This window comes from Agrilus planipennis, unplaced genomic scaffold, assembly GCF_000699045.2.
Source record: "Agrilus planipennis isolate EAB-ADULT unplaced genomic scaffold, Apla_2.0 scaffold173, whole genome shotgun sequence".
In the NCBI taxonomy this organism is placed as follows: Eukaryota; Metazoa; Arthropoda; class Insecta; order Coleoptera; family Buprestidae; genus Agrilus; species Agrilus planipennis.
In genome coordinates this window covers 486,524-500,298 of record NW_020438948.1, presented here as the reverse complement: position 1 = coordinate 500,298, position 13,775 = coordinate 486,524, and the positions used below count along the sequence as shown (strand labels likewise).

Genomic DNA, 13,775 nt, shown 5'->3' with positions numbered 1-13,775 from the left:
AGAGATTTGCGGACAATGAAGAAGTAATCGAAGCTGTAAATGGTTATTTTGAGGAGCTTGACGAATCAGTCTATAGAGATGGCATTAATAGACTGGAACACCGCTATGAGAAATGTATCAGCCTTGGAGGAGATTATGTTGAGAAATAAAAAAAAAAAATTTTTAAAAACCTTGTTTTTCTTGGTCAGGCCGGAAACTTATCAATCCACCCTCGTAGACATGAATCCATCAGGTATGTAAGAAATTGAACGCATGAACATATACGACTCCAAATTCTTCCAAATTATTAGAAAACATTCTATTGTTTTATGTGTTTCTTAAGCAATATTTCCCAAAAGCTGAAGCGGAGACAATTATAAGTAAATATGTATCCACAGCGGTTACTACTTTAATAAGACCTCAGTTTAAGTTTGTTCACATGAACAAAGAGACTACGTAAATACCTATTTAAAGAAGAACCGCAACAGAGCTCCCTTAAGATCAATTATAATGCACTTTAACTACCTAAAGTATTACCTACCAATAGTACTACTACTGCAGATGGTTTGAGTAAATAGTAAATTCCTTATAGTACTGTAAATACTGTCAGAGACACTTGAGTGTCAGGGGTAGTTTAGGCTACTTTTTGTAATTGTTTATTGATTGTAGTAATAATACCTAACAATATCTACTACAAACAATTCGATTACTATAAACAATTAGTAGTACATTTTAGAAAACAATTCTGAAAGCAAAAGTCAACCTGTATTTGTAGCATCCCTTCTCTGTTAAATATCCACCGATTTCCCATATGAAATATAAATTCTCTGTTCTTGTTCTCATCACAAACCGATTTCGCTGCGAAAGCACATCTTCACCTACAACATAGTTGGCTTTTGATTAACCGGAAATTGTGCACCATCCTGCATAATACCCAACCCGATCTCATCGTCAGATAAAATCAGGAGACGTTACAATACCAGAGGGACCCAAGCGTATCAGCTAGTCAGTATGCTTTACATTTTTCCGCATTTATTACAACCTTTTAATTCAAATTTCCATGCTTAAGATGTTTAAGACTTTCCACATTTTCTAAATGTGTACATTATACAAGCAACAATATTTTAATTATGCTGTAAAATAGAGGACATTTAAAACAGTACATGGATATAATGTACCATTGTTTAAAATTATACTTAGGTCCTAAACAACAACAAAAACCAAAACATACTATTTATGCTAATGGTTTGGTATACCAAAGGTGATCTACGTCTTATGTTAAGCAAAAATACGTAATTCAAGGAAATTCTAAAAACTGTTGTTTGTAAACTGCAGAGGATTTTTCTCACATATACAAATTGCAGAAGGCACCCTTTAGGTACCTCTAGATCCATTAGCTACCCACCTTACTCCATTGCCAAACAAGGTTTAATAATTATTAATGCATAATCGTGGATCGAATTAGCATTGATAACTTGGCAGTGCACACCATAATGATTAAAAAATTGGCGATGAACAAGATCTACGCCAAATTCGTTCCGAAGATCTATGTAGGACCAAAAGCAAACGCGAGTGTCTGCTTGCGAAAACTTTCTGCATCGCATTGAAGAACACCCAGACTATTGTACAACGTAATCACGTTAGACGAAACTTGATTTGAAATTTTTCGAATACCGTCCGGAAAAAAAGTTTCGAATGGCACATTACGGCATCAACTCGTCCAAAAAAAATTCGAGTGGGCAAATCTAAAGTGAAGGTTAGGCTCATGATCTCCTATGGTACCAAGGGGTTGATTCACTACGAAATTTGTACCTCAGAGACATACAGTGAATGGTACTGATCGTTTTTGACGTGACAACGTTTTATAATTCGATGGAGCCGGCTGCATGCACGAAAAAACATGACTCATGCGGCGTTACCTCGCTCTGAGGCGTTCCATTTAAGGCTTGAAGTGCAAGCGAGAGCGCGGAACGAGCGACAAAGAGGCACAATCGGCCTCCGCGTTCGGCAGCGTTCGACATCTGTCTCTNCAAGATTTTTCCTTTATCTAGGTAGATACAATATATAGTGTCAAATAAGTTACGATGGAAGGAGTAGTAGAGATATAAAGCAGAGGATAGCGCAGGGTTGAGTAGCCTTCAATAAAAAGAAATCACTTCTATGCTCGCGAACGGTTAATTTAGAAATTTGAAAAAGGTTGTTAAAGATGTATGTTTGGAGTACAGAGACGTGCGGGTGCGAAACATGGACGGGGGGCGCGGCGGAAAAGAGAAGGTTAAAAGCGTTCGAAATGTGGTGTTACTAGCGAATGATGAGGATACCGTGGATAAAGAAGGTTAGAAATGAAGATGTGTTAGAAAAAATAGGGGAACAGTGGACTGACTTTATGGAATTTTATAGGTGATATAGGCTGCTAGGACACCTTCTCAGGCATGTCAGGTCTAGTCAGAGACATATTAGAGGCGGAAACAGGAGTTAAGAGGAGAAAGGGGTAGACTTAGATTAGATTACTGTTCGTAAATAGTTAAGGATGTAGGATGTTTTAGTTTTAGCTCAGGATAGAAAGGAGTGGAGGTGGAAGATGATGAATTGTTTTTGGCATACCTGCAGCGTTTTCAGAGAAACTGTTTTTGCTGTCTTCTGTTCTCGATAAAAATTCCGAATCCGATTTAATAACGACCCATTAATGGTAGAAGCCAATTTTTGAAAAATATCGGATGCATACTTTCTGAAATATGTATTTAACGTATTAAACCGTAAAGCAAACAATAGCGTCAAAGCGTATTTCTATTTTACAATTCACCTACGTTGCCAATCCGAATTAGACAAAGCAAGGGGCGGCGGTGCGACGGCACCCGTACAGAATAACGGCGCTGCTAATGAAAACTTTGCCTACTACTAAGTTACTATTAATTAGCCGGTACCAGTGCCTGTGTGAATGTCGCAAATTGGTACAGAACAATGCACCTCGCGACTGGGTCGTTCCAAAGCTGTACGATTTTAATGCATGCGGACTGCACGTATGCACAATTACGAGTGTGCACGGATTGCCACACATATATTACGCTATGTTCATACATATACACACACGTACCTATACATACATGTATTTATACATGTTCAATGAATTCAACTAGCTGGCGAATTCGAAATAGAACATATTAATGAGAAATTCAACGGAAACTGGGATGCTTATTCGGTTGGGGATGTGTACCCAGCAAATATTCGCGTACTTTACATTTTCCATGGAAAAATTCAATTGGCACAAGCGCGTCTTCAAGTTCATGAATAAATTTTGAAGTTTATTTCGACGGACAGTGGAGCATTCGCTTAACGTTGTGACTACAAAATCGAATCTGGAAGCAAACCAGGGATCTCACTCTCCATACACAATCAATCCAGTAAATAAAATATTGATACGTTACATGTTAGTATGCAATCGTACATCAAACGAAAATAATATAATAAACTAAATTTTAGTTATTAAAGTTGAGTATATACCTACACTATGTCTAATAGGTATTCCGAAAAAATTAAGGGAGAAATAGGTACATGAAAAAGATATAAAATGAGCCATCTTGCACCGCTCAGTAGTATATATAAACATGAGAGTAATGACTTTACCGAAAGCCCCAACTGCTCATTGTCATTGCTGTCAACTGTGAAAATCGAGTAGTAACTGCTGAGGTTCAGGCTACTAATAATAACGTACAATTGACTTGTCTGTGTATCAACTGTTGCGAAGGTCACGGTAGGTATGAGTGTTTCGTCACTTGACGTTTACTACAACTAACGGCGCATATATAACGCGGCTGCCAAACTGACAACTGTCCTCAACCATTCACGGCTAGTTAACTGGGGTACTTTTTGTTACACCCCCTACGTTGTGGTGCTATCACGAAATGCACTCTACAATGCCTTTGGATCTTACTTTTCAAATATTCCGGAATATTGATCAGATATATAGTGTAGAAGGCATCGTGCCCAGACATGTATATGAAAAAGTGGACATTTTTTCATCACACTTAGAAGGTAAAACTAGAAACGGATCAGCCTGTATCTACTGCCACTAACTTCGATGCGTTGTCTTCTTCCGGGCTTTTTTGGCCGTGGTCCTTGAAATTTTACTTTTTGAAATGTTTCACCGGCTGATGCTGTCAGTGCGCAGTCACCACTGAAGATGCCATCAGCAAAGAACGGCGAAACGTTTGAAAAAGTAAAATTCCACGGGCCACGACCAAAAAGGCCGGAAGAAGACACCGCATCGATATACGCCGGCCGTGAAAGCCTAAGAACTACTGCCACTAACTTGACATGTTGTTTGAACTTTAGGTAATAGTTTAGCATTCGGAAGGACATCCGTTCCACTTCTGATTGAAATTGTTTTATGGTTTCCTCAAATCATTCAGGCAAACGCTACGGTAATATATTCCACAGATAATCTTTCACTTTCTTTCTGTTTTCACGTCGTCATAAAAGAAATTTGAAGTTGTCATAGTCATCTTCAGTTGTCAATATTCAATCATCAACGATATTCGATATATGCAACTATAGTTCAGAGATACTCGAAACCAGTGTTATTAACCGGCGTGTATTTGTTCAGCTTATCTTCACTGCCTTTAATTCCCTGTAAAACTTCGTGCCCTGTTACTGAAACGACGCAAAGCACAAAACGGTTTAGAGTGGGTAACAAAACAATCGAAAACGTTCGAGATATTTGAAAACTTCCGTCAGATATTACTTACCCGTCGGCAACCACTTTACCCACAGCCTCCTTGGCTGTTTTTCTTTTGAACGTACAGCGAAACTTTTTTTAGTTACTATTTGCGCATTTGTGCACTTCAAAAGCTACTCTGCGTTCCTGCAACTCGCTGTAAATATTTCCAGGTCGAATATGTTAACCTCGAAGCGAAGCGGGAGACGGAAAGAAGGTCGGGCTCCGTCATAACTCTCCCCTTTGATGCCAAATACACACATACGTACTGCGACCGCTTTGAAGTCGACGCATAAGCTTTTAAAGAAAGTGCTCATGTTTGTACAACTTCCAGATTTCACCACCTTTCTTTGAACGTCATTCACGTGCGATATTTATTCTGGAACATAAACTTGAAACAACATGTGACGGACACGTATAAAATATTATGCTTGCCAATATAATACACTGGTGGCGAGTTGAAATGCGAACACAGGGATATTCTATTAATTCAGTAGATAATTGTTTGAGATGTGGTGTTATCAGAGGATATTAAAAGTACCACAGGAGATATATCCAAAACGTGGCTGATGACGACTGGAGCCGCAACGAATCACTTATATTATACATAGACTAAGAGTAGGATGAAGAAATTCCTACACGTTGTTTGTCCATGTTTCCCGGTTGAACTCCAGATTGACTAGCGCAACATGGATCCAGATTTTTCCTTTATCTAGGTAGATACAATATATAGTGTCAAATAAGTTACGATGGAAGGAGTAGTAGGGAAATAAAGCAGAGGATAGCGCAGGGTTGAGTAGCCTTCAATAAAAAGAAATCACTTCTATGCTCGCGAACGCTTAATTTAGAAATTCAAAAGAGGTTGCTAAAGGAGTACCTATGTTTGGAGGTCGGCGCTGTACGGGTGCGAAACATGGACGGTGGGCGCTGCGGAAAAGAAAAAGTCAGAAGCTTTCGAAATGTGGTGTTACAGGCGAATGATGAGGATACCGTGGATAGAGAAGGTTAGAAATGAATATGTGTTAGAAAAAATAGGGGAACAGAGGACTGACTTTATGGAATTTTATAGGTGAGATAGACTGCTAGGACACCTTCTCAGGCATGTCAGGTCTAGTCAGAGACATATTAGAGGCGGAAACAGGAGTTAAGAGGAGAAGGGGGTAGACTTAGATTAGATTACTGTTCGTAAATAGTTAAGCATGTAGGATGTTTTAGTTTTAGGGAAATGCGAAGATTAGCTCAGGATAGAAAGCAGTGGAGGTGGAGGATGATGAATTGTTTTTGGCATACCTGCAGCGTTTTCAGAGAAACTGTTTTTGTTGTCTTCCGTTCTCGATAAAAATTCCGAATCCGATTTAATAACGACCCATTAATGGTAGAAGCCAATTTTTGAAAAATATCGGATGCATACTTTCTGAAATATGTATTTAACGTATTAAACCGTAAAGCAAACAATAGCGTCAAAGCGTATTTCTATTTTACAATTCACCTACGTTGCCAATCCGAATTAGACAAAGCAAGGGGCGGCGGTGCGACGGCACCCGTACAGAATAACGGCGCTGCTAATGAAAACTTTGCCTACTACTAAGTTACTATTAATTAGCCGGTACCAGTGCCTGTGTGAATGTCGCAAATTGGTACAGAACAATGCACCTTGCATCGCATTGAAGAACACCCAGACTATTGTACAACGTAATCACGTTAGACGAAACTTGATTTGAAATTTTTCGAATACCGTCCGGAAAAAAAGTTTCGAATGGCACATTACGGCATCAACTCGTCCAAAAAAAATTCGAGTGGGCAAATCTAAAGTGAAGGTTAGGCTCATGATCTCCTATGGTACCAAGGGGTTGATTCACTACGAAATTTGTACCTCAGAGACATACAGTGAATGGTACTGATCGTTTTTGACGTGACAACGTTTTATAATTCGATGGAGCCGGCTGCATGCACGAAAAAACATAAACTCATGCGGCGTTACCTCGCTCTGAGGCGTTCCATTTAAGGCTTGAAGTGCAAGCGAGAGCGCGGAACGAGCGACAAAGAGGCACAATCGGCCTCCGCGTTCGGCAGCGTTCGACATCTGTCTCTGTCCTACTTGAGTGAGCGATGCGTCCGCGTGGACAGCTGCTATACAGTAATACATTTCCATTTACCTCCTTCTCTATATCCATACAAAATATCTATCAAACAAATAAAATTAAAATTTTCTTTTAAAAAATGAAACCATTCCATCAGTATTTTCTTATGACGTTGTCACGTTCAACTATCGTCAGTAAACCGACTTTACAGACAACCGATTTTTACGATGCCAAAGGGTAGTTCACTACACAATTTGTACCTAAAAGGTAGACAGTGAATGGTACTTTTTACCTAAAAGTGGTAAGTAGATTGAAGAGTCAACCAGGTGAGATCAGCAATTGTCGGAAATTGTAAATTGCAACATCATAATGCACTCACCAACACTTGCTCTAAGGTGGCCGACTACCTCACGCAAAACGACGTCACAACATATCCCCAACCTCCTTACAGTCATAATTTGGCCCCAGCAGACTGAAATTCTTCCTCAAAAGACACCATCATGGAACCATAAGTGCCAACAAAGAACCTTGCACACGTTCCCTTAAGGACCTTTAGGTCGTGGAAAAGCCTCTGGCAAAAGGATGTCGACACTCAAGAGACGTACTTTAAAGAATTTTAAGGTTTTGTAGCAATATCTAAAATAATTCCGAAGCTTTTCCCGATACTTTTTAAGTCCTGTATGCCTTGAACATATTCAATCCCACTTTTTACCATTTGGTCAATCATTCAGTTTGTTATATATTCACATATGAAAGTTGCTCTTACGTTTTTGTTACAAAACTCCTTCCGTAAATAAAATCGTAGATACACCTCTCTTCCTTTGCATCAATTAACTACAAAGAATCGTATAGATTCCAACTTGTTCAACGTGTAGAATCAAAAGAGTCTTATTATTAGGTTCTTGTTACATTTTCTGATGAAAGAAGGCGTTCCCATAGAAAACAAAGCTTTAAAACGTGTTAAAGCTTTCTTAACCTTTTGAAAGTAGTTAGGTACAATTCTAGTGAAGTACCTACCTTGGTCCCGTAGGACTACTTTATCTTTCCTTTTCCGCGTCGTTTGCTTTCGAGTGCCAATTAGATTACCTACACAGTTTTAGGTTTTTTGTTTGTTTCATCCGCTCTTCCCTCTTTCTTTTTTTTTTTTGAATACCTATGCTAACGGTTCTTTTTCGGGACTTCTCGATGCATTAGCTTTTATGATGTCATTGAAGTAAATTAAAATCCTGACGTAAAAGGTGACGCGACTAAGGACGAACCAGGGCGATAGGAAGATCGAAGGAATAAGGAGTGGAAACTTCATACACTAACGCGTTGCTACGAGAAAGCTTTCACGTCTCAATTATTTTGTAATGCTTTCGGGCACTCGTTAATAAAATGGTCGAGTTGAAATCAGTCTCAGTACCGAGTGAAAGCAACGTTTTAATTCTCCACATCGACAGAATTAATTACAACAAACAAAACACTTTGGGTGCAGAATTAATGCGCTAATTCGTATAGCAACGCCCTTTAAACCTACTGTTTAAAAGCAAAAAACAACTTCAGCATAAGGAAATAAATTCCTTAAATGGTTAGCCTCGAACATGCATCATTGCCATTACCACAAAGTAATTTTTCCTGTTTGGCTAAATAGACAGTTAACATTTGATAAGAAACTGCCTTTGCATACTGTCAGAAGAATCATTAGAAAATTATAGACGCACCTATGTGAGTCTTGACCAACGTGGTTTTGCACAAACATTCACTATCCAATCCTTAAAATGAATTTACTTTAATGATAAAATGGTTTCAAAAATTAAACCCTTCCACTCATTGTGTCTTCATGATTCGGAGGATTCTACGTTCAGTGTTACCAAAAGGATTCAAAGGATTCAATTAACAAAGAAACTAGAATTGTCTAAAATTTGATTAATCATCACACCGTGTCGTCCCAATTGTGAAGATTCTACGTTCATGCAATAACTCAAAAGGATACCAAAAACTTCTAAGATCTGAATATTATAATATAGTTGAATTAATGTTTCAAAAATTACAGAAAGGATTATTGAAATGGAGAAGATATATACAAGTGGATACATTGAGTAATCATTCGACTAAAAAATACGTTTTTTGATCCCATGAAGTAGTTGCGTTTTTCGCAGGTAGAAACTTATAATGTTGTTTACATTTGTGCATTCAAAATACATAATATAGTATTATGATATCGATGTACACCTATTACAATGGAATTGATGACGAATCAAATAAAATCCAATGCAGTTTAGCTATTTTATCGCAGCTGTCGAATATATCAATCTCTAAATCCTTTCCAGTGACATATACGTTGAACCATTCGGTTCTACAACATCCATAATTTGTAGATTTTGGACCAAAATATAAATTGTACATTTATCAAAGCCATTAACGACTTGATTAATGGAAATAACAAATGTTATCGTAACGTTCAACGGACCGCTATCTTGCAATTGAGTAATCGCAACATTTGGCTTGATTCTATCGGAGAATGTAAAGCGAATCGAAAGTGAAACTAATCAGACTCGATGAACCACAATTCATTAATTGATTTCACATCTATTTTAATTGGAGTGAAATGCCATTTTAGAATACCAATCTTCAAACTAAGGAAGCTATCGCTTGATAATATTATGTCATGGTCGCAGCTACGAATGGGTATTATGGATTGCTGCAGTAGGTAGTTAAGTAGGTAAGGTATACTTCATTTACTTTCTTTAGCGATGTGCCCCTTATAATGTCTTGGATGCGCGCTGGCAAAATCGTAGGTAGGAAGGATACGCAGGACGTTCATTAAACATACTTTTACATACAGTACCTGCCAAAGGTTTTGTTTAATCATGACTAGTAGTGCGAGTCGAAAACAAGCGTTTTCATAACACTTAGTTGTTTCTTCATCATAAGGTTGCAGTCCTAAAACTAGTTGGATACGCAACTCCATTCGTTCCTAATAACCTGAACTAATCTTTGTATTTCGCTAAAACTAGAACATCCCCCACATCTTTAACTATTAGTGAGCAATACTCTAACTACATCTACCTCTTCTCTATTTAACTCCTATTTCTGCTTCTCATATGCCTCTAACTATACCTTCATGCCTGAGAAGGTGTCCTACCAACCTATCTCGCCTATTTCTTATTAACTTCCATAACGCCCTCTTGTTTAGTGCTTTCAAAAGAATATTGAAATTGCTTTGAATAATTTACCTTACAAAGGAAATGGGAAAATGTTTTCACGATACAGTTTGTAAAGAAAATATTTTAAACAGTATTTTATGTTTAAGAAAGCACCATATCTACAACTCACAAACAACTTTATACTTTTGAGCAGTGGTTACATTTATTCAAAAAATACAATTTATTGACAAAAAGAAAACTGATTATAAAAATATTGTAATAAAGTCTAAAGCGATTAAGGCTTTATTTTTTATGCACACTCGTATAAAAGAATATTGAATCGTGAAAATAACACCCACGCCTGCTTCCTTTTAAATAAATTCCCTTTTCTGACGCGAGAAATCCAATAGGAAACGATCAAAAAACGTATTTTTTAGTTTACTAACGAATTCAAGATTAAAGAGCTGTTTATTTTCCATCCGCCCGCTAAGAATAAGATATTCTCTTGAAATGAGTTGAAAAGGTCACAAGCAAGATCAATAAAGTTTAAAGTGCCCAAAGATAGAAGCTCATTCCTCTGGAGAACTGTCTGAAAATTATTTGGAGAGAACGATCCATTTTATGCATACAGAAATTTTTGATTCCATTCTGTACGCCTTGCATATTAAATACCAGCATGCACTTAGGCAAAATGACGAGAGGTGTAGTTAAAACGTCTACTGCACTATGTAAAGAATTGTCTGGTTATAATTTGAAAGAAGAAGGACACTTCGCGTTGGTAAAATGGAGATAATAATGCACGACCACTTCGTGCTGGAACACTATTATCTAGAGACGAAATATTTTACAGTCAATTTTTGCTTCCATCATCTGTAATATTATTGGATCTAATGTAAAGTCTATGTACAGTACATAAAAGTAATATATTTCTATAATATGTTGTAGTAGGTTGTATTTACCCTGTGGGAAGGATTAATTCAACATGAGACGTCGACAGTGACAAATGCATTTAGTTTCTAAGTGTTTCTCTTGAAGGCGCTTCACTCGGTCCAAGCACCACACCTTCGCTTCTTCTTATTCCTTCGCAGTTGTGGATCTTAGGAGCCATTTTGTGTCACTAATCGCGCTATTGTCGTCATGCTATTGCAATTAAGGTAATTGCCTGTTTGTAAGCCACTTATACGATCTTGTACTAATGGACGTGGCGAAATAGAAGTAACGCTCTGCTTTATCCGCGGGAAATAACCCAATCCTAGCCGCACAGATTATAACGTATTTTATTAATGTTTCTGCATAATGTATCGTAAATTTTTTCTTTTCTTCCACTTGTTCCACATTTAGGTCTAAAATGTTCGAATGGCAAAATCTGTGCCTGTTGTAAAACTTCTACAGGCTTTAATGAGCCTTTTTACTAAAATGGATGCTTTACATTGGAGTTGTTCATGAGTTACCCAAAAGATCTTATTCAATATTCCGTCAAACATCACAGATCGCAATTTCAATCTCTTTAGGTCTCATTAGCACGCTGTAGACAACTCCTACAACACTAACCGTCTTTTTACAAGAAACCTCTCCCTACTTGAATAAGAGACCTTTTATGTAATTTCATTAAGCATTATTTTGGCTTTCATTTTATAAGATATTTTTAGATGTAAAGTTTATTAAAAAGAAAATTAACTTCCTTAATTAAAAAAACTCATTACGTATTTTTGATTGAACAAATTGCCATTCAGATGTAATATCATGTAACCAAAACTTATTAGGTATTAACCTGCCATCGAATGTCGCAAATCAAAACCCATATAAAGGATATTATTTTTTATGTTGTTAATTAATCAATTACACGCTGAAAATGCCGGTTTTGTAGCTGCCAAAATCAATAAAGTTAATTAAGAACTTTTATTAATTAATAACCGATCTTACACTGATAAATTGGTTTGGAGTAACGTTTTGTTACATTTATGAAACATGGTCCGAGATTTAATTAATTTATCGGGGTTCATAACAACAGAATATAAGCATGAAAAAACGTTTTAATTATAAATTAATAACAAGGGAAAAACAAAATACATATATGTAGGTATGGGCTGATGGCAGGAAGGCGAGGGGATAACTTTTGCCTTTAATAAATAATTAAATACTTACAAGATAAAATAAATTGGTAACCATATATAAACATACATGTTATATGTGTAATGGATTAGTTAGGTGAATCGACAAGATAATATTAATATATAGTTTATTCTCAACTCTGTATCCTTGAAGTAATATTAGTTACAAAATAAACAATTATGTTTTTGGAATTAATTATTATTATTGTGGAATTTAGCTCTGATTAGACTTCGTCATTGCTGTTATAAGAAACGAGTATTATATTAAAATACAATACTGATTACATGCAAAACGTGGCTGATGACGACTGGAGCCGCGACGAATCACATATTAGACATAGACTAAGAGTAGGATGAAGAAATTCCTACACGTTGTTTGTCCATGTTTCCCGGTTGAACTCCAGATTGACTAGCGCAACATGGATCCAGATTTTTCCTTTATCTAGGTAGATACAATATATAGTGTCAAATAAGTTACGATGGAAGGAGTAGTAGGGAAATAAAGCAGAGGATAGCGCAGGGTTGAGTAGCCTTCAATAAAAAGAAATCACTTCTATGCTCGCGAACGCTTAATTTAGAAATTCAAAAGAGGTTGCTAAAGGAGTACCTATGTTTGGAGGTCGGCGCTGTACGGGTGCGAAACATGGACGGTGGGCGCTGCGGAAAAGAAAAAGTCAGAAGCTTTCGAAATGTGGTGTTACAGGCGAATGATGAGGATACCGTGGATAGAGAAGGTTAGAAATGAATATGTGTTAGAAAAAATAGGGGAACAGAGGACTGACTTTATGGAATTTTATAGGTGAGATAGACTGCTAGGACACCTTCTCAGGCATGTCAGGTCTAGATNAGAAGGTTAAAAGCGTTCGAAATGTGGTGTTACTAGCGAATGATGAGGATACCGTGGATAAAGAAGGTTAGAAATGAAGATGTGTTAGAAAAAATAGGGGAACAGTGGACTGACTTTATGGAATTTTATAGGTGATATAGGCTGCTAGGACACCTTCTCAGGCATGTCAGGTCTAGTCAGAGACATATTAGAGGCGGAAACAGGAGTTAAGAGGAGAAAGGGGTAGACTTAGATTAGATTACTGTTCGTAAATAGTTAAGGATGTAGGATGTTTTAGTTTTAGCTCAGGATAGAAAGGAGTGGAGGTGGAAGATGATGAATTGTTTTTGGCATACCTGCAGCGTTTTCAGAGAAACTGTTTTTGCTGTCTTCTGTTCTCGATAAAAATTCCGAATCCGATTTAATAACGACCCATTAATGGTAGAAGCCAATTTTTGAAAAATATCGGATGCATACTTTCTGAAATATGTATTTAACGTATTAAACCGTAAAGCAAACAATAGCGTCAAAGCGTATTTCTATTTTACAATTCACCTACGTTGCCAATCCGAATTAGACAAAGCAAGGGGCGGCGGTGCGACGGCACCCGTACAGAATAACGGCGCTGCTAATGAAAACTTTGCCTACTACTAAGTTACTATTAATTAGCCGGTACCAGTGCCTGTGTGAATGTCGCAAATTGGTACAGAACAATGCACCTCGCGACTGGGTCGTTCCAAAGCTGTACGATTTTAATGCATGCGGACTGCACGTATGCACAATTACGAGTGTGCACGGATTGCCACACATATATTACGCTATGTTCATACATATACACACACGTACCTATACATACATGTATTTATACATGTTCAATGAATTCAACTAGCTGGCGAATTCGAAATAGAACATATTAATGAGAAATTCAACGGAAAC

The 13,775-nt window shown here is 37.3% G+C and overlaps 2 long non-coding RNA genes across 3 annotated transcripts; both read right to left on the bottom strand.

Moving 5' to 3' along the window:
• Positions 1–5,318: 5,318 nt before the first annotated feature.
• LOC108739574 lies at positions 5,319–6,318 on the bottom strand. 2 transcript variants are annotated; one of them, XR_001938188.2, is made up of 3 exons: positions 6,187–6,318; positions 5,984–6,107; positions 5,319–5,405 (listed from the first exon to the last, which is right to left on the bottom strand). It is a non-coding gene; the product is annotated as an uncharacterized LOC108739574 (long non-coding RNA). The 2 variants fall into 2 exon arrangements; XR_003231188.1 differs by having other exon boundaries at positions 5,328–5,620.
• A 5,848-nt stretch (positions 6,319–12,166) lies between these two features.
• On the bottom strand, positions 12,167–13,554 carry LOC112904551. The gene is made up of 3 exons (XR_003231190.1): positions 13,399–13,554; positions 13,196–13,319; positions 12,167–12,455 (listed from the first exon to the last, which is right to left on the bottom strand). It is a non-coding gene; the product is annotated as an uncharacterized LOC112904551 (long non-coding RNA).
• Positions 13,555–13,775: the final 221 nt, after the last annotated feature.